Raw genomic sequence first — 22,296 nt, 5'->3', positions numbered from 1 at the left:
CCCACCTGAACTGAATCAGTTCCTACACCACAAACACCAGCAGTGGGTGAGGATGATGTGAAGAAGGAGTCAAGACCAATCTAAGTTTTTTATTTTACTTAAGTTTTGAAAAGAAGACATCACCTGAAAGATCCCTCTAGCACTTCAAGTGCTGTGAGCTTCTCTCCCTTTTCTCATATTTTTCTTATGCTGTATTAATTAACAATTCATATTCATCTTATGCTGTATTAACACCACGCTTTGATACAAATCAAATCAGCTTATCTACTGTGCAAAATGAATACATGTCCTGCAAATAAGTCTTTTGAACTGGTTATTGAGAGGAATTTCTTGAGACCTTCATCTTCCTGCTCTTGACTCAGTCTTGAGGTGGCATTTAGAAGCACTGATTGTGACTTATAAGTACTGAGTGGTATTTAGCTTGCCATTACACTCAAGGGCTGATTTATATATTTATTTATTTATTTTAAACCTTGGAAACCTTTTCCTTTTGATTGCTTGCATAGTGGTTTTGGTTCACCAATTAGAGATTTCCTGGCTAATGCACTAATTAATGTAGTGGGTCTAGTGCTGGCTAAATGATAGTGCACTCACTACAATATACTTACATATTTTCTGCAGTGAGATAGGTTTAAGAAAAAGGTTAAACAGACTCAAAACTTTAAAAGGGTATAAAGAAAGCTTTATTACCAGTACTAAAAGAAAGAATAATTAGAATCAGAATAAAACCTTTAGAACACTTCTCCTCCCCCCTACAACCTTTTCCTTCCCACTCACAATGTACAGAAACACTTCAGTCAGTTTATCACTTCTGGAATGGTTTGTCTTCAGTTCACTTAGGGAGAAGAGTCCCTCTTGTCGATTTATGGAGACTTCTCCATAAGAAAACAGTTCTCTCATTGCTTTCAATTTTCACAAATAGAGGCTGCCTGGAAAATCTGCAATCATGAAGTCCTTCCCATTTTTACAGCTTTCCCCACAGCTGTGTTTATGGGCCACATTAACTTATGGAGTACTATTTTAAAAATGAACTGTATAAGAGCAAAGGTTCTCTTAATCTATTTCTGAGATCATCTTTATCTTTGAGAACAGAGATCTTTCCCTTGGGCAGAGAGTCTTCATCACTCTTCCCTCTCTTTCTGTTCAGACTTCTCATGGGATTATACATCTGTTTACATCTGAAACAACATCTGTTTACTTTAGCATGGAAGTCTTGCTAATATTTACAATTTGTACAGTATCTCCCCATACTTTTTCAATGAGTTATAGGGAAAAAGAGTCTGATGTATCAATTACATGTTTCTCTATAGGTTTATAAAAGGATTTCAGCCTTAAGATTAAGGCATCTCTTCATCTTTCCCATTTGAGATTTTACTCTTTTTTTTCACTGATATTGGTGTCTTCATGTTGTTCCTCTACTTCTCACTCTGTCCTTTTCTCTCACTCAAGGGAGGAAGGGTTTACAAGCTTATTTGGGCACTGAAAGAGTTAAGATGGGACTTGCAGATGGTGATCCCTTCAGGGACGTGATCACTGCAGGGACATGATCCCTGCCGGGTGGTGGTCATTGCTGTTTGTGGTGGAGAATTTCTTTGGTGGCCATGCTGGAGGGGGAGCGGCTAAGGTCTCAGCAGCCAGTCAGAACTCGGCAGTATCACGCTGGGGGCTGATGGCTTTTCCTCCCCCTGGCCGATAGCTGAAAATGAATCTCAACAGTGGTCAGATCTTGGCCAAGCTGGTCCAACCTGAGAGTGCTCCTGGGCCCGGTGAAATAAATAGGGCAGGAGATCTTTCTCCTTTTTAATGCCTTTATTAAAAAAATCAGCTCAGGTTGGGAGAACCAATGGGTCGCGCCCATGCCACCGCTGCTCCCAGGAGTGGCACGGAGGAAGAGGATGATGCAGCTGTGTCCGCTGGTCTGCAGGCAGAGCTGGGGCTTCCATCCTCATGAGAGAATAGGAGAGTCCACCTTTTCAGTCTGACATTCGAGGTCCCTTTTCGAGGTCCCCCTAGTCGACTTTTTTTTTTTAAGTAAGGGTGAGTGGTAAAAACGATCTTAGCAGACAGGGGATTAAGTTCCTCACCTTTAGACATCACTTAAATTTCTTAATTCCATGTTGGCTCATTGTTTTTAGGGGTTTCCTTGTGAGATTTGGTGAGGGACTTCCTCATTTGCATACCAGCTCGGACATCACCTCCCCTCCACTAACTGCAGCCTTCAGGTGTCATCTCCTGGGAAACAGCAGGGGAACACATGAGCTGATTTCTAACTATTAACAGATAATTGAAGAAAAATTATTAACAACAGGTGATTACAACATGAAGTTATTAAATGCCTTTGGTTTCACTTGTTAACTCTGCAACTTAAAAAAAATGGACAACTTTTCTACCCATAACAGCCTGGACTGGCAACAGGGCAGGGTCTAGTAACAGCAAGATGTTGGCAGCCAGGGCGCGGCCTGGCCCAGCCTCAGCCCCGCGCTCTCCCCTCCCTGGCCACCATGCTGGGAGGGGAGGGGGAACTTCTCTCTCCAAAAGCCAGAAGTGGGAGAGTGTTTTCCTGGGCTTCTTTTGTTTTTAAATGTGCTTTTCCACAGGGGCATGCTTAACTTTTTTAAGTAGTCTAACCGGGTGTCAATCTGAGCTAGCTGAGTGGCTCTTCAGAACTAGCTAGTTCCTTGGTTCCAGCAGGTCCCCACAGAAAACCATCCTCCCCCCCACAACTGAAAACCAGGCTTTCATCAAACCACAACAGTCCTCTGCAGCTGAGTGTCTGCCTGGCCTGTTAACTCTGATCCTGTGGCTAAATTGGTTCCGTTCCCACCATCCAGTGCTGCCAGCACAAATCCACCACACAAAACTACTACACATTTTCCTACTGCAAATATTAGCTTACAGGGGTCAGATCAGTCTATACAAAGTCTCTGGAAGACTAGGTTTGAATTCTTCCCTCCATGGCTTCTACTTCAGGTTTCACATCTATTTAGAGAAACTGATGATACCAGCATCCCAAAGCCTAAGGTTTCCACAAGTGGTCAATTATTGTGCTAGAACAATTCCTTACTCTTATATTTCCTGTCTTTTTTGGTATCTGTGGGGTAAATGAGAAGAATAATTAATTTGAATTTCTTCATTTTGGTGTAAGCTCTGAAAATTCCACCTTTCTGTTTTCCTGCTTTTTTTTTCTGCCTCCTTTGAGGCTTCCTAAGTGATAAAAAATTGCACTTTTGTCTCTCCTTACACCAGCTTTAGTCTATGTTTTAACATGAAGGTGGCATCATTGCAGATTGTGCAGAGCACAAATAACAAATTTAATTGAGAGCAACAATACTGTCCCATTAAAGTTTATGGACTTCAGACAAAGATGACAGAAGGCATTCCGGGCTCACCTTAAGTGTGTATAGTCACTAACTTGACCCCACTGTGCTCTTGTTATTCTTTTTGCTCAGAGGTCTGGCATGCTCCTCACAATGGTTTTACCAGACTGACATTTTCTAGCACATCTTCCTGCCTCCTGTTGCTTGTGGAGATGTGGCAGCCTCCCCTTCAATGCTCCATGTTTTTTCCATGCATTCCACTTCACCTGAAGGTCTGTCCTTTGTTTTGTCTCCATGTGGAATCTGTGCATCCTCCTGCATGTAGTTATTTTACTTGATATTTCAGCCAGTTCAGGAGGATGGAGAAGTGGCTATGAGGAATAATCCAGCCTGTGCTAGAGAGATTTTTGTACTAGAGTTCTCTTCGAAGGGATCAGGATCACTGTTACTCACGTCCCTGGCATGAGTTACACATGTGACTGCCAGGTTATGTTGCCCCTTTATCAAGCTGGTCCCTGGCGAGCCCTCTATCCTTCCACACTACCTGGCAAACATGCTGTTTCCTGTGGATGCTAATCTGCTGGCCTTGAGAATATCTACTCTTTCTGCAGTGGTTTCTCTCCAAGTACAGGTATTATCTTCCAGCTCCTTTATCCCCCTCTGTCACTGTCATATTTTCTGGGAAAATCCCTTTGCCAGGATTTCTCTCTCCTGGGAAGCTGAGAAGCCTCAGAGAAAAAGGAAAACAATATTATCTCATTTGCTTCTCTGGTGTTTTGCTGCTTTGGAATGTGTTTGGACATTGTTTACCAACAGGTGGTTGTTTCATTGGTTTCATGTGAATTGTTTTTACTTAATGGCCAATTACGGCCAAGCTGTATTGAGGCTCTGGAGAGTCACAAGTTTTTCATTAGTATCTTTTTAGCCTTCTGTCTGTATCCTTTCTGTATGCTTTAGTTTAGTTTAGAAAGGTATTCTTTAATATAATATAGATCATAAAATAATAAATTAGTCTTCTAAGAACATGGAGTCAGATTCATCATTTCCTTCCTTTGTCTGGGAATCCCACAAATATAAGACCCTACCTTCTGGCTTGCTGATCACTGTATCTATACAGATTTTATTGATACTTCTTTTAGATCTCTTCTCAGCTGAGACCATTACAGAAAAAGCATTATATACATACCCACTGGTGCTCATTTGGCCTGGGGTAAGGTTAGTTTTTTTTTCACAGAAGGTAGTCTGGGCTGTGCTTTGGATTTGTGCTGGAAGCAGTGCTGGTAGCACAGGGATGCTCTGGGCATTGCTGAGCAGAGCTCACACAGAGCCAGGGCCTCCTCTGGCCCTCACCCGACCCCACCAGTGAGGGGCTGGGAGGGGACAGAGCCAGCACAGCTGAGCCCAAGGGATCCAAGGGATATCCCAGCCCATGTGGGGCCATGCTCAGCACTCAGAGCTGGGGGGGAGAAGGAAGTGGGGACACTTAGACACCTGTCAGTCCATGGGCAGTAGGGGATGAATACCTTGTTCTGTGTTCCTTGTACATACAGCTGTTGCTTTACTTATTAAACTGTCTCTGTATCACCCCTGAGTTTTCTCACTTACTCTTCCAGTTCTCTCCCTCATCCCAGAGGGAAGGATTGAGCGAGCAGCCATATGGCCCTGAGCTGCTGGATAGGGGTAAACTATTCAGCACTCCTGGAGCTCTCTGGGATCAAAAAATTCTGGGCCCAGTCACCTGCCCCTCTAGAAATAAAATCCACAACAAGGGGTGGTAAGTAGGGAGCCACCCTGGGCATCCTGCCTTTCCTTCCTGGTGGCTTTGCAAAATGCCTTACCCTCAGAGAGCTCTGGCAAGGTGCTGATGCTTTGGTGCCTCTGAGGAAACATAGCACATCCCTTGCTTGTCCTCCACCAGGGCTGCACTTCTGGGAATGAGCACTTAGATCACAGCCCCATTTTTCACTACATTTCCATGGAACCTAGACTACAAAAAATCTGTGTTATGCCAGTTTCAACCTTGTCTTATAATCTTTTTTACACACAAGTAAAATGAAATTGTTATGGTCATGTTATTCTGGTTTCCAGTTAGCATACTTCATTCTATTACATCATTCAGGTGTTATAAAAGGATCACTATTACCAAATTAGATATACCACATCATGGCTAATATCTAGCTGTCCAAAGCAACTTAAAATAATAGGATCATAACAGAAAGGAAAAACTTAAATATCTTCTGAAAATCTTAAAAGAGAAACTATACTTACTTTATAAAACATGTGTTAGGCAGTAAAAACCCTTCTGCCCTTAAAAATTTTCGGGCCAAGACTTCGAGACTGTATGTTCGAGTACAAAACTCTTTGGTTTTTTATTATGCCTTCTCCTCTTCTTTCCCTTCCTTTCTTCTTTCCATATATGAGGTTTGGCAATGCCAAGATATCATTTTGCTCAAGTAAGTATTGAAGTTTAGAATAATTTTCTAATTTAAAAATTTATCAGCATTTTCCAACTGCTATTTACTGTTCAGTAACCTAAAGTTTACTTAAGTATAGCTGCAGATGAAATGTGACACAAAGCAAGGAAAGAATGGGACAGTAATCTCCTAACAGTTCCTGGCCCTGAGTATAAAATCTATTTCTGGGCTGAGAATAAACAGAGGACCTAAAGAAATCTATTCCCTAGTCAGAAAACAAAGAGGCTGGCAAAGAACAAGGAAAACCACTGATGTCTCAGCTTAATTTTTAGAGTGCCAAGTGGCACCTCTGGCAGTGACCCCTGCAGCACCCCAGGCACCCTGAGCACTGTTCCCAAGCCAATGCTAGGTGTGAATCCAAGGGGACAGTGGGGATGGGAGTGCCCAGGGACTGGCAGCATCTGCACTCCTGGCCTGCTTCTGTGCTGCCATAGGTATCTTGCTAATGACACTCACCGAACCTGATAAAATCAGGTTTTAGGGCGGCTCCCTCTGCCATTTTTTTTTGTTCCAATTCAATTTTTCCTTTTAATTTGAACTGTACAGCAAATGACGAACAAGAAGAGAGTGAGAAAACACCATAAGGTCTTGTCTGTGGACAGTAGAGACTTATTGTACAGCTGGCTATACTGTCTGCAAACCCAGCTAAAATTTCCATGTGTTTCCTTATCACAGCCATGCAGACAGCTTGCCAAAGGCTCCTTTGATTTCAAATACAGAACCATACACTTCTGACATACTAATGAGAAATGTTCTTGTCATAATGTATCTCTACATTTATATTTTGCATGCCAAACTGTAGAAAATAATTATTAAAAAACATGTGCCTGCATTTCTGCTTGAAATCTAATCTCTGCAATGGAGATGGTTTCTCAACAAGGCAAAGGGAAGGTGGATGTCTTTGATATTCTCTCCCTCCTTTTTTAGCTCTTTAAGATGGGTTTTCATGGGGTTATGGTTGGGAAGATGTGAATACAACTCAGACAGCAGATACTCCATAGCTGAAAAATGAGTATGAAGTAAAATTGGAGAATTTATATAACAAATATATCTTGTATTCTGATAAACATATATTCCTGTGGAAAAGCCCAATGATTCCAATCCGTGTCATGGCAACTAGGACTTACTTCTGAGATTTTTTTTCCCAACTTGCTGTACTTATAGCCACACTAACTGAATAGCAGTACATCAGAATAAATCTCAGACTCTCTGCCATGAGTGGATTAACCTTCCTAATTACTGATCAATTTTTCTTTCAGCTCATTTCTCATTCCAGTACCCAGTGATTTCCCTAATTCAGACAATATGGCCTTTAAAAGTACATGGGAAAAAAAGGGCATTTGATAAATCTGAAACCTATCTGTAAAAACACTGGGCAGAAAGTGGCTGACTCACCAAATCGCCCTTCTCCTCCTCAACTGCAGGCATGGAGCTAGAAGAACCCATGTCCCAGACACATTGTTCAAGATAAAATGACCTAGGAAAGATAAATCAAAATGAGTCTCATCACCATGTGATTGATCATCACAGCCACTGAGGGGACAAGCTGGAGGGCAGCACCACTTGACCTGAGCAGCTGTACAAGCTGGAGTCATCTCTGTGGCCAGAAATGACTGAAAAGAGAAATACTTTCCTTTTCAGTGAACTTTGGTTATCAGTCCAGTGATATGATTTTATAGTAGGAATAATTTAGTGCCCACAAATGGGTGCCCTACAAACACAAGGCATTTATTCTTCAAGTTAAATTTTGTGTGGACACAATTAACCTCCTCCTGGGGTAGCCAAGTGGGGCATCTTTTCCAGCAGCTTACTTCTGAACTGATTTATATAAACTGCTATGAAAGGAAAAATAAAAAAACCCCAAACCTCACACAAAACCCCATTCAACTTACAAAAGAAATCCCCCAAACCAACAAAGTCCCCCAGTATAAAGAATGCAGACAACTAGAAAACTTTAACACTGCTAAATTCCACATATAATACAGGCTTTCTGTAATACTGAAAAATAAATAAATAAGTAAAGTAGCAGCACAATGCATATCTCCTCAGCTCAACAAATAAAACACATATTGTCTATTTTGAAAGGCTACACTAAATATCCACTACCATTACCAAAAATCATTGTCCCAGAACAGTAAATTTTCAGTAGAAAAAAACTATCTGTATCAGAAATGCTTTAAGCTTGCTTTAGAGGAAAAGGAGCTACTACATATTGTCAGTTATTTCTCAGGCATTTCCCAAGGTTTTTTTCTGTATTCATTACATATCAATTTTCTCTGTATTCATTACATATCAATTACATATTTACTCAAACTTGATTGTAACATTTTTCCTTTGTCAGTATAAGTGTTCTTTTCATATTTGAGGATATTAAGGGTCTCTGGGTGGCATTTACTTTCGAACTCTAATTTCCTCTGTTGTTTTTATGAGAAAAATGTTGTGGTATTCACATGCCCTCTGAACAGAGAGAAGCTGTGAGACAAGCAGAGAAGAAGGAAAAACATAATTCATATCTCTCTTGATGTGCTGAATTGGAATGCAAGATAAAGATTGTTTACCCAAAGTGAGGATGTCTGGTTCACTTGGCCTACCAGGGCCAAGAGTTGTGTGTGTGTGTCAGACTGCCACGAGACAGTCACAGGAGAATTGAAGATGAGTGCAGTTCAATGCAGTTATGAGCAAGGGTGAGTGCAAGGCAGATTAATTTTAGATGCAATGTATACAGTATAGAATAATAAAGTAATTATTTAACCTTCTGATAAGACGGAGTCCTCCTCATCATTCTCCCTCACACACGTCTGAGTCACCCATGCAGTGATAAAATTTCATCAGCATTTTCTGAGACCTGTAAGGTTATTTTGACAGTTTATGTTTTCCTTAAAATTTGTAAGGAGAGACAAATGATGTGAAAGACAGCTATCCATCTGGCTAAGCTCTTCCATCCGGTACTGCAATAAAAGATTGCACATGAGGAAAATTAAATTGCCATATAGGAACTTCCACTTAGTTAATTTAAAGCATGGGTAAAGGTGCTAAGCAGGCTTCCTCTAGTGATAAAAAAAAAAATGAAGAATAGGAAACAAACTACTGATAGGAAAAAAAAAAAAAAACAACCAAAAACCTGCTTGGATAGACTATTTGCATGCAGGGAAGCAGAAGCAGCTACCCTGTGATTAAAAAGTGCCGTAAGTTACCAGTTCCAGTAAAAATTGCCTCTGGTCAGAGAATAATTTTACTCAGCTCCTTTCTATCTGGATAACATGGGAGTAGCCAGCCTGTGCTCCCCAGCTCTCAGCAAGCCCCCAGTGCAAGAGGAGGCAGGAGCAGCACAGCTGGAGCCCACAGAAAGGCGCTGCACGCAGCACTGGCCCTTCCCACTCCACAGACTGGCTCCGGCCCACCCCGTGGGGCAGGAATGCCAGGCAGGGCTCCACAGCTGGAAGGGCTGGGTGCCTCTGCACAGCAAATGTTAGATACGGTACTGCAAAGAATCAGTACCTGGAGAGGTTAAGAGAAAGGATAGAAAATCACTGCTTAGAGCTAGTAAGACATAAAGTCCAACTCAATTTATTTTTGAAATTAGATTTCTCAAATGCAGCAGGTTACTTTGCAGCCAGCTCTTATACCCTGGCCTTTTCTTTCTACCTGAAGATTTTTCAGGTGGCAGCCAACAAAAGCAGCAGACAGCAATGCTACTACCTCAGTTTATAGGCACCATTTCCCAATAACTCATTTATTGATCACGGAAGTGGTAAATGTCTGTCTATCCTTGAGAAGAGACAACAACAACACAGAAGTCCTCACAAAATGATTAATGAGATAATACACTCACCAAGCTAAAGCTACAGAACACAATATTTACATGCAGTCTCACAAGATGAATGGACCCTTCTTTGAGACTCTCTTAGCTTGGATGTACCACTGTGACCTGTGAATCCTAGTTTTGATAAATTAACATCCAGATCACAATCCACAGCAAAATGGATTTGAAACAGCAGCATGGGGCCAGGTACTGAACATAAATCAGCACAGTTTTTTGGGCATCTGGAGCCAGTAGGTACTAGGCAGAAATCCTGCCATTATAAATTACTCTTGAGTTAAATATAGTGTAAGACATTGCCTGACATCCATGGAGCTGTTCATACGTCTGGGTAAAGCAGTAATATTGCCACTGTGCAGCACTTTACATACACCTTGCATGCATGAAATTCTAAGGTTCAGGGCAGATAACGAAGAGAACAGTGATTGACAAAGTGTGGATTTATCTTTTAGGATGGACAAAACACTCCAGGGAATATTTTCTTCTCAGTAGAATAGTGGGGTAATTTCACAGACAGAATAGACAAAAAAGCTTTTGAAGACAAAGGGGCTGAGAGTTCTCCTTTCTCCAAAAGCAGCAGTGCGGAGGGAGGGAGGGAGGCATTGCCTCCTCAGCCTGTGAGACACCTGGTGGAACTCCTGAAGGAACTCCCACTTCCCATTTAAATACTGATGAAATTGAAAACAAAACAAGGAACTTAAAGAAATGTAACATTACCACTAAACAACACTGTGTCCCTCACAAATGAAACCTTTCTAACACAGTCCACCACTGTACAATATAGACTAACCATATATATTTGTTTTGGTCTCTGTTACCTATTTTTAATCTACAGTGAAACAGAATTATGTCCCAGGATTTGACATTTGTACTGAGAGATGGTAGGATTTTACTTACTCCAATTTGAAGTGATCATCCTTTTTTCCATTTCCTGCTTTTGAAATACAAAATTGCATCCAGTACACACTGTGTCACATTGTTATTGGTATTTGTACATTTTGCTACCTCCACCTCCAGTAAAAACACATTCCCTCAATTGCATTTATATATATGAGTTACAGTGCAATGAAAGAGCAAAGTGTCTGTGCTTTACAAATTATCTTTAGAACTTTGTTGAAAGGAATACCCGGACTGTAAAACTACTCCATACCTCTATGACCTAATAATGTAGTTGGGTCATAAATTAATTCTTAATGGTATTTTGCTAAATTGAAAAAAGGATAGTTCCATTACTACAGACAATAACCTAAATCCACTGATACAAAATGGCTTCCCATTTAGTTATAAAGAACTGAAAGACAACAGTTCAGCTTTAAAATGGGAATATATTTTGAAGATATCCCATTAAAACAGTAGCATTGATGATGTTGAAAGGAATCAACTTGACAAACCATTTCACAACCAGTGCCACCTATGCATATGGTCTTTGGAATTTTACTTATGGGAAATATAATTACATTTTGTACTTTAAAATATATTTGTACCAAGACATAAAGCACTGAAGAAATTAAATTAGCATGAGAGGGTTTCTCCATATATATCCTCTACTGGAATTAAAAGCTAGCAGATAAATATATGAAAGTGTGTGGTAAATTACCATGACCATTAATCTACCTCTTTTGTAGCTTTTGATATTAGATATAAACATATTTCTTGAGGGATGGAGGGCAGAGTAGGGGAAAAACTCTGGAAAAAGCAGCTGTATCCCTGTTTGTGTGGTCTTTCCTGCCAGAATCACAGGACTGGCTGCTGAGATCTAGTCACTAATGGGAAACTGTCAATATTTTTCACATGTCTATGGATTTTAGAGCCCATGACCTCAGGTCTGGTCAAAGGTTTTAAATTTCCATAGATCAATTAAAATCAAACACAGTATTCTGAAAAATTAGAGAAGTGAAAAAAAAAATCATCTTTACACTCTTTTGAAAGCCTGAGTGCAAAGTCAGTGGATAAAAAATGAGCCCAAGTGTCAAATTAAATGAGAAATAACTATGAAGTGCTTTGGAGTTGTAGAGGACACAGACTCAGCTTCTGAGTCTATGCAGAGGCAGCACAAATATTTTCAATGCACAATGAAAACAATTCATAACAAATGAACTAATTTGAGCTGCTTAACAAAATGTCCAATTTAATAAAGATTCTCATATCTTAAATATGCATCTGAGGAACTGCAATGTCTAGTGCTAAAGTGAAGGCACTGACAAACAAACTGTATGAGGAATTTGGGGGAAGGAGGAGAGTAAGCAAGGTATTTTATTATCAGTAATATTAAAAAAAATTATAAAAGGGAAAAAAACCTTTCCAAACACCAAAAAACAGAGAAGACAGGAAAATGAGCAACCTGTACTGCAATATTGTACGCTAAGGTATGTAAGGGTGGAAATATCTCAGCAAGTACCACAGAATGAATGAGACTTGTAATGTCTTGCTTAGAGCAGTAACAAAGGACTGTTTTATTACCCTTCAGCTGAAAAGGGGGACCACACTAACCACAGGTATGCCAGGGGAGATCAGAAAGTGTAATAAACACACGGCCAACAGGGAGGCTTCAGTTACTGTTTGCCCACAAACTGGGCAAAGCTCATTTGCTCAGATGCTACAGTAATGGCGTGAAGCAGCTCCCTGGGAGCTCATGCGCTGCAGGCAACACCCTAATTGGTCCTAAGTCAGGACGGGTCAATCAGAATCACAGAACTAGAAACAATCACTGCAGAATTGACCACAAAGTAGCTAGTGGTATCTCCTGCAAGAGTAACAATAAAAAAAATTAAAGGAAAACCAATCGTTTGGTGGCATTCAATTTCAGGAAGGCAGATTAGATAAAAATTAGAAAATATACTAAAAGGCAGCTAAAAATAACATTTGGAAGATTTGAATACTAAGAGACAGTGGTGAAGACTGCTGAAAGGCAGCTTGCTGGAGTCACTGGGCCAGTGATGGCTGCCATGGTGAGGAGCTGGAGAACAAGCAGGAAACCAAAGCTGATCAGCACAGTGTGGGGCTTTTAGAAGCAAGGTGACAGACTTGAAAAGCTGAAATTGCATAGAAATGAGGAAAGTTAAGTGGTAGGCCAAATCAAAACCACATCAAGACTGGCAAAAAAAACTCAGCCAAGGAAAAAGGAACCAAAACTGAAATGTAATCCTTCCTCATTGGAAGCACGAAAGGCTCATTAGACACCCAACATCCAGGGCACAAAGAGCACTCAAAGAACAGGGCTGCAATGGGGGAGATGATCCATTGTTCCCTGTGAAAAAAATTGGAAAGATACATCTGGAATTAAAGCAACTGCAGGATCAGATGTACAGTAAGTAGGCAAAATTAACAACAAACCCACTAACACTACACCCACTTCATCTGACGAGTAAAGTAAAGTAGAAAATTAGATCTGTTGTATAGGTAGCCACATGCTTTAATCACTCTGATATGGACCAGAAGGTGGGAGCTGTTTATATTGCATATAAAAATAGGAGCTTGAATAGAACCAAGGGTATTTTGATCTTAGCTTCTGCCAAAAAAAAAAAATAGTAAAAACAGGTAGTAACACAGGTTAGAACCAAGGAGGTCATGGCTGGGCAACACATGCATAAAAATATATTGCATGCTGAGACAATAGTCGGTAGATGCTAGAAGCTTACAAAGGCTCACATTTATGAAAATATTCCTGTTATGAGTTAGCAAAGACATCGAAATCACATCCAGCTCAGGAGAGCCACAGACATGAATGTAGCTGAAGGTGGGAAATAGGCACTTGCTTGATGTGCTTTCACTCTTTCTTGCACATCTACTTACAGACACTGTGGCCAATAGGATATTAAGTAAAATCAATCTTGTTTTGACCCATTAGGGACAAGCCTTTGTTCCAGCACTACAAGCACTGAGCTGGCAATGTACAAGTCCAAACCAGAAAGCACACCAAGCCCCCAAAATTTCCTTGGGAGATACTGACTGCTGCATCCTCAGGGCTGTGCTGAGCCCTCACAGTCAGTGTGGGACCAGCATCAGCCAGTCATCTTGCCAGCATCAACCCTAAATCACAACAGCCTTAAATCACACTGGGTTAAGTTTAAACCAAGATGGCATAAAAGTATCACTGCCCTGACATTTACACATAAATGAAGCTCTGAGTTTTCTTCTTGTTCTCCTCTTGTTGAAAGAACACCTGTTGAAATGTATATGTCCATCAATACATTTGGAGTACATTCTTAGTGTACTGATCCAAATCTTGTAGGGGGAAAAGCATACTGGCATTAAATTTTTAAAATAAACTTTCTTTTAAAAATGCAGGGTATGAAAACCTTGTTACATTTTGGAGTACAATTTCTACACAAATAATGTAAAGGCACAGTATCCCTAGTGAAACCTAGTTTAGTATCCCTAAACTAGGTTTCACAAGTAAAGCTGGGAACATAATTCCAGCTAGAACACGAAGATCACAGACAAATAGGAGAAAGCACAAGTAAACCAATTCTCTTTATTACTAGTCTTTTCTTGTTATTTAGAAGTCTTTATTAATAGAAATTAAAACAAATAATAATAGACCTGGCCATATAGCATAGAAACAAACCTAAAGCAGAAGTCAGTACCCTGCTCCTGCAACATTAATGAGAAAAGACACCTTCTCTTGTTCAACAGATTGTGTCTTACACTGCCTGGACAGCCGAGAGAAGATGGTGATTGTTTTGTAGGGTTTGTGAGGACATGAAGGGGTCGGGGTTGTGATCAAATTGTTCTACTTTTCTACATCAATTCTATGCAATCAGCATATTTCAAAGGTAAAAAGTTCATATGGAAAAGACTGGTTATGCCCCAAACCTTACACCAGACTAGCCATTTGTAGAACTAAATCACAGCTAAACCAGTGATTTTTTATGGAAGGTTTTTGCCTTTTCCAGGAAGACATTGCTATGGTTGCATGAATGATCCCCATCATCTAACTTTTTCCATGTCTACACAAAATTTATGCCCGTTCAGGATCAGGAAAGAGGTCTTACTCACTGCTCTCATGCAGAATAGAAAAGAAGTTGCTTCCTTGTCTTGAATTCTTCATTATTTACAGGAAGACAGGCTTTTTCTGTTTCAAAGCCATTATTAACTAGAACAATCAAACATTACACAATTATTTAATTAAAGAATTACACATAATTATATTTCAATTTCTCAGTAAAGTGCAGAGTCAAGCTCAAGGCAAAAAATATAAGAACAAAAACAAAAATCAGAAAGCTCAAAAGGAGAAACCATTACCTCTTTCAAACTGTCATGTCTACTTGTGCCCTGGTGGCTTTCTCCAGGGCAACACACAATGGCACCATCACACCAGAGAAATTATCACTCTTGATAGTGGTGAAGAACTTGGTGATAAAGAGTCATCTAAAGCATTTAATTGTCAGTGTTTCCCCATCAGCAAAGAACTTGGAGTTATCGCCGGTATATGTCTTTATCTTTCCTTTCAAATAAGGCAGGAGCAGAAACAATGAGTGCAGGTTCACATGGGAAGTGTCAAAGTGCAGAGACTAAAGAAACACTGCACCCAAAGGAAGAGGCAGTTATATAGAATTGAAAACGAGTTAGATTTTGAAAGAAGATGCAAAAAGAAAGCAAAAGGAAAAAGAATATATTGCTGCTATAGAACAGTGACAAGGATTGTTTTTAAAGCAGCATCAAATAAAAAACCTAGTAACAAAACAAACCCTTAGAAATCACCTACTTCCAGAGTTAGTACAGTTGATGCTATAAACCACAAAATAAACATAAATGTATACACAGAGAGAAATATAAAGACAAACATAGATACAAGGTAATCTAGGAAGATATTCTCAAAATTAATCTCAATCAAAATAAAGTACATTCTCTCCTGCAAGAAGGAAGGAGATGTAACCATTCACTTCTCTCTGTCAGAAAACAGGCACAAATATTTATCATAATTTCAAAAACGGGTGTTATAATTAGTTTTTTTAAAAATTTATTTAATTTTCTAGAAGCATCAACAGCAAATCTTCTGTGAAGCTGCAGAAATCATCCAGGGATCCCCAGACACCTCATAAAAAGGCACACTTGATCAAACCCTCACCACAGGCAATAAAGCAGGCTCTCATTTAATGGGAAAGGGGGCTGACAGAGAAGGCAGCATAGGGCAGCCTTTCTGTGTGAGCCCCTAAATGACTGCCCAAGCCATCACCCTGGGCACTCCCCCTGCACCGGGGTGGCTGCTCAGTGTCTCTGTGGGGCGCAGGTGCAGGGGCTGTCCCGGAGCAGCCACGGCAGCCTGTGCTGGGAGCACCCCTTCGAGGGTGCACAGATCTGGCTCCAGGTGCTGCTTTAGGCACAAGACACATCTCACTACGCTGTTTGGGACAGAACTTAAATACATGTCAGATACTCTAATGGTTTTACTGGCTGTCTTGCCAAATACATTGATGGTCATGAAGTTCTAAGGGGGAATTTCTTCTTTTCTGCATAATGGGGATGAATAAAAACCTGGTCTTTATATCTGGAGCTCTATTAAATTCAGGGATTGACAGGGTGGTCATACACAGAAGCAAAATTAGGGCTATCCTAACTACATACAGGACTAAATAAGTAAAGAAAATATTCTGGAGTACAATCTAGAAAGAGCAAAGTTTACAGAAAACATATTACTAGCTACAGACACCTCTGCTAAGTAGCTAAGTATATTGATCCCATAAAAATGATCACAGCATAGTTCTCTTTTTTCAGGAACAGGAGGTGTAAAACTGCCCTGCCAAATGTAGTAGATGATTGAAGAACTGTTTACTTCTTTCTTATATCCCAGCTTCATATCCACAAAGCCGATTTTTAATATAAACCAAAACAAAACAAAATGTCCTGCATAAACAAAAATGAACTCTAAATTAACATTAACAGCTTTTTAAAGTTCTTTAGAGAAACTATTTTGGTGAACTGCTTTGCAGCTGCAAGAGGTGGTGTCAAAAATTAAAATGTTACTTGTTTTATTTTTTCTATAGCTAGAACACTTAGTTCCAGAAACATAATTTTGAAGACACTTGTATTCTATGTGACCTTGTCTTTGAAGCTTAATTGGCAGATAATTTTATGCCACCTAGCTAAGTCTTATTATATCATAATTATGCTGTCACATAGGATCTCAAATGAAATTAATGAAATAGTATCAACCCAAGACAAAAACTATGAGAATCAGTAGAACTTTCCCTGTGATTATTTGCTTTCACTAATATTTATTTCCATCACTTAAACTCCCATATCAGGTATCTAAATAAATAAATAAAATCAGGGAAATGAAGTTCAATGTACAAATATTTTGATTCAATGCTGTTTTTGGTTTCAGATTTTTCACTGCAAGGTCATCACAATCCTCTCTAGCCAAGAAAAAAATAAACTGAAACTGGTGAAGATAAAAAATAGAGAAGATAAATTAGGCTGTAAATTAACAAATGCTTAGTTCTATCTGCATGATTGGTCTCAGACAAATAGAAGAAAGAGATAACTCAAATGCAACAAAGTTCTTCCTCAAGACTTGCATAAATTAAAGCTGTTAATGTAATTATCTGTAGAAACATGAGCACACTAAATACGGATAGTTGGATTTAATTGCTAAGAAGTGGAAGATGCAGAAACTGCAAAGCCTGGATGATGTTTTCAGGACTCTATCCCCATGAGTCAGAGAAGTTATTAGGTGATTATTTTTTCTGCTTTTTGTCTTCCCACTGCTCTGCACTCAGACGCCCAAGTCTCAGTAGAAGTACTAATACCCCACCAGGTCCACCTCACTGAGAAGCATCTACTGTATTTTCCTGTATCTACTGTAAAAAATAAGCAAATAATCTGAGCAGCAAGAGCTATGAAAACCTTCAGTGGAAACAAAATGGAATCACTGCTGTATGTGCCATTAGTTTAGAGCAAAGGGAAGAATTAAAAGTTTTCTATCACACATCCCTACTGGATTCACTTAAAACTCACTAAGCATGTTCACTCAGGGATAAGCATTAAAAGTGGCTCAAACCACATCTTCTTAAGATGGAATCACTCCCATCAAGCCACTACTGGCTGGCAGTGTGGCAGCTCTCCACATGACCCATTTTCCCTGCTGTTTAAGCTCATGCCTGATGGCTCAGTCTCTCGAACACCAGAGGAGGGAGGCCCGCAGAGGGCAGACATTTCTCCATTCATGGATTCAAATACACCCTCAGGTTCAGGCTCAGCTCAGCCAAGTTCCCTATGAGCAGCTGCAGGACTCACAGCATCCCAGTAGATGCAGTGCATTACCCAGTCATGTCATGCAACTGAGTAACTCTGCATCTGCCCCAGTCACGCCAGGATTCCATCTGTCTGGGATAACAGTAACAACAAAGGTGAAAGAAAAGGTAGAAAAGCTATCAAGCTATTGCAGTCTTACTTGAGTTTAAGTAGCTGCTGAGTCTCAGCAATTCAAGCCACTTCCCTTTGTAATATTACATTCGGCATCTCAGGACCTAGGATCTAGGTGATAAATAATAATAAATAATTCCCTTTGAGTGCACAACCTGAAAATTACTTGAAGAATAGCCTAAAAGCATTTCCTGAAGGAAGTGTTTGTAAACTGTACCCCGTGCAAATGTTGGTAAATGTTCTAGCAAATGACTATTCCAGAAAATGTAATTGTTCTCTAAAGAGTTGCCCAACTTTAAGATTAAATTAAAGCCACTGAAATGCAAAATGCGGGACCTGTAAATTTAGCTCAAGTGCTGTAGCTCCTTAGCATCTTCCCCATGGAAGAGATGCACAAACAGCCACAGTGGTTCTACCTTCCCAAAGAAGATAAAAGGAATAGACCTATTAAGGGGGAGGAAATCATCAAGGCCACGACTGCAGATCTCTCAACGTCACCAGCCTCTCTCTGCTACACATCAAGAGCTTACCTTAGGCCTCTCCTGTTGTACTAGATGTTAAGTACTACTAGATCTTTCTTTGAGAAGATCTGATTTTCATCCTAGACTTTCCAAACACGAGCCATATCCATCCAAGGTATAATTGCCAAGTGAAACAAATTAATTTCAACCAGTTAAATTCAACCAATTTAACAGCTGTCTACATAGAAACATACTATTGATCTTAATCATATCTGATGATGCCGGCTTGCAAAACCTGTTTGATTTTGGACATCACCTCTTACAGTGTGCCAGATATCACTGTTTCTGTGTCAGTTTTATGAACCTCAAATAGGAGTGCACTGCATTTTGTACTTCAAAATGCTTCAAACACTTTCAGAGTAGAACACAAACTATTTTTATGTATCTTTTAGATACTTTCTGTGTGAAACAGGTATTTCCAGACCAGCCTAAGATTTGCTCTCTAAGTTCAGGGAAAAAAAGTTTGCAGTGCAAGCTTCACTGTATAAATCTCAGTTTTTAAAATGTTATTTAGGAATGTCCTTATCACCACCTAGAGAAATCTCTCTAGCTTAGTCATAAAGTGTCCTCCAAGCATCTGGAAGGGGACAGAGCCAGGACAGCTGACCCCAAGTGACCCATGGGATATCCCAGCCCATGTGGGGCCATGCTCAGCACACAGATCTGGGGGGAGGAGATGGAAATGGGGACATTGAGACACCTGTCAGTCCATGGGAAGTGGGGAATGAATTCCTTGTTCTGTTTTCCTGCACGTGCAGCTGTTGCTTTACCTATTAAACTGTCTGTATCTCAGGCCCTGAGTTTTATCACTGTTATGCCTCCAATTCTGTCCCCATCCCACTGGGAGGGAATTAATGAGCAGCCACGTGGGGCTGATCTGCTGGCTGGGCTGAAACCAGGGCAAGGAGTAAGTGTTTTTACATCTGAAGATGTTAGTTTAGAAAACACCTAATATAGCTAATATTTACTGATGTGAACTGCCTTTATCCTAGCAGTTTGCATGAATATTACACATTCATTTCTGCTATACCTGTTGTTCCTTAGAAGTAAGTATAAATATATAATATAACAGGAAGAGTACATTTTCTGTACTGCAAGGTTTTCTTCTGTATTTTGACGATAAAGTTAATTTTATTTGTTGAATCTAATGAGATCTGGAAAATGTAGTGAGAAGTGAAAGTTTACTTGTGTGGTTGCTAAGCAACATGCTCATACATGAGCTGACTGATCATTCCATATAGGACTTTTCCTATTAGCAAATTACATAGCTGAAGGCAAAAGCCCTCCTGGTTTCCTTTTCCAGTTTTGCAACTAAAAGTACTTAACAATATTTAGAATACATGAGACATTCCAAAGATTTTTATCATTTCTGTCCTAGCTATTTAAAACAATCTGGCAGCTTTCCAAAGCAGCAGCATCCATTTCAGACTGCAGGGCACATTCCCAGGCATCATCTAATAAAGGAGCTCCTCTGAAGCCACTGATCTAGAGTAAACAGACACTCCCAGGTAACTCTTGAGGAAATAATATAATAAACATTGCGTGGCCTCCAAAACAGTGATTCACCCTTAGGGCACAACTGTCACTACAACAGCTAAAACAAAGATTTTGTTTTCAAACCTAAGACCCTTCACAATCCTAGGACTGTCAGCAGTGTGTAAGGCTTGCGGTCAGCCAATTGGTCACCTCTAGCAGGATAAAACTTCTCTAACTTCAGAGTTATTCAAGAGGGATAGTTGAAATGCTATGCTGAATCAGGGACAAAGACACACAGTCGTGAAAGGCCGGGGTCTGATTAGTTTGCTTTATTCACCTGCACAAGAAGAGTCAATTGAAGAATACATGGCTAAATAATTTTTGTCTAAGTCACCAGATGGTTCTTCTCTAAGCCACTGTACACCACATAAAATGCTAAATGAAACTTTCTCTGAATCTTTAATCCCCTAACTGTGCCAAACCAACCCCAAAATAAATAAAACAAGTAAACTTAACTTTCCAGAATATTTTGAAGTTGCAGGCATTTGAGAAATGCTGTAAGGCAACTACAAATAAGCAGCCATATAACATCAAATCATTATTTTCTTCGTAGAAGGAGTTCTCAGTTTTGTGGCACCCAGCCAGAAGTACCCCTCTCCTCCCTGTTCTGCAGTGTTACCCCAATATTATGTTTTCATAAATGCAAACAGACATTACCAATGTCACTCTAAGAATGCAGCAGCACACACCCAGCAGGAAGCCTACTCTCTGCAGGTGTTAATCAAGTGTACCTTGGATGCAGCCCCCTCTGCATCAAGTGCTATTTAATATTTCCAGTGGTGATCTGGATATAGGCATTTGGTGGAAGGAGCTGCAGGTATCTGGAATAGAGTAATAAAGGGGTGAAAAGATTTCAGGAACAATAAAATGTGAAAACAGAAAGAAGTAAACAAAAGGCTTAGCATAGATTGATTAGATAAATTTCTTTCCACATTTAGGCAGTATTTTAACACAGAAAGGGAGTCTCATTTCATTTCTAGATGGAGATGTGGCTCTGCAAGGCAAGTATTTAAAGTCTGTATCTAAATTTTGCAGCTAATATCAATAGTTTTGGGAAGTCGGGAAAAGGATAACTAACATGAGATTGGAATCAACATCCTGTAGCCCCCTTCTGGTTGAAATCATTCCATGACTTAAAAACCCCAATCTTCTCCAAATAGTCTAATTTTGCAAGGATAATTGCATTTGTTGTTGACACTAATTATGCATTTCTGATTCCCAAGATAGTTTCTTTCCTTCCTAAACTGCAATAGAATAGACTACGTAAAAGCAACAGGATGTGCATAGTTTTCCTACTAGAAAAGCCATAAATATCAGACTACTGACTGCAATATTACTGTTGCGCTGCTTTGATTGGAGAGTGAAAGAGAGCTTTCTTTGTTGTTTTAAATAAATCTAAATAAATTCACACCAAACTATCTTCTTCCATTTCACCCAGTTTAAGGACAATTTCAGCTTACTTTAACTTTTTTATTCTCCTACAGACCATTTTGCCCTTTGTCATCTTGTGTTGATTTCTGCACTCCTAATTTCTTTGAGGAAAGTCAACAGTGTGACACAAGACTCACGTTTTCTCTCATTATATAATGAAAAGTCATTATGAGTCCTTTCTCTTTTAGCTCTAAGTAGATGCAGGTAATAAGTGAGTCATCAGTGCAATACCATTATGTCAAACAAATGACATTACACTGCACTGAAATTGCTGACATTTTTCTATAGTATTAAATCTAGAAGCTTCACTCAAAGTAATATTGACTTACTTGAACCAGATAAAGATATTGCACAGTATTATACAGTAGTGCTAAATCATTCCAAAAAAGTTAACCTACTAATGCTCACTGCTGTAAATATTCCTGCTAAGACACTCAGCTTATAACAAGGAACTGGCAAAACAGCACAGCTAGGTCCTGATAGTGTTTTCCACACCAGCTATTACAATTAAACAACCACTTAGTAAGACAACATTTGAATACTTACATAGGCACAGAAAATACAGAGTATTGTAAAGCATGGGGTGGCATGATCATTATCCAGTTTTTGGAGGGCTTTTATTGGAAGTGCTACACTGGAAAAGGAAATCTAATTGCTTAGGATATATGGGTGTCATGGCTCACTTGTCAGGATGCAAGATGGACTGAAAGAACTACAGGAATATAAGAAGTCACTTTTCTTGCTAGAAATTACAGTTAAAAGTTTAGGACAAAATCTTAGCTTGAGTACAGCAACAGCAGGAAAAATAAATCACATATAAGTAGAAACTT

At 39.7% G+C, this 22,296-nt stretch overlaps 1 long non-coding RNA gene across 6 annotated transcripts in view; it reads right to left on the bottom strand.

Annotated features, from left to right (window-relative positions):
- Nucleotides 1-499: 499 nt before the first annotated feature.
- Nucleotides 500-22,296, bottom strand: part of LOC135306123 (uncharacterized) — a 168,188-nt gene continuing 146,391 nt past the window's right edge. For all 6 annotated transcript variants that reach the window (XR_010366971.1, XR_010366975.1, XR_010366973.1 and 3 more), the window contains 5 exons: nt 8,544-8,636; nt 7,187-7,268; nt 5,156-5,304; nt 3,390-4,045; nt 500-2,232 (listed from right to left, as the gene is read on the bottom strand). This is a non-coding gene — a long non-coding RNA (uncharacterized LOC135306123). The remainder of the gene's footprint in view (nt 2,233-3,389; nt 4,046-5,155; nt 5,305-7,186; nt 7,269-8,543; nt 8,637-22,296) is intronic.

Source organism: Passer domesticus, chromosome 8, assembly GCF_036417665.1.
Source record: "Passer domesticus isolate bPasDom1 chromosome 8, bPasDom1.hap1, whole genome shotgun sequence".
Classification (NCBI taxonomy): Eukaryota; Metazoa; Chordata; class Aves; order Passeriformes; family Passeridae; genus Passer; species Passer domesticus.
Note: the sequence above shows the minus strand (reverse complement) of the source record. Positions and strands in the feature narration are given on the sequence as shown.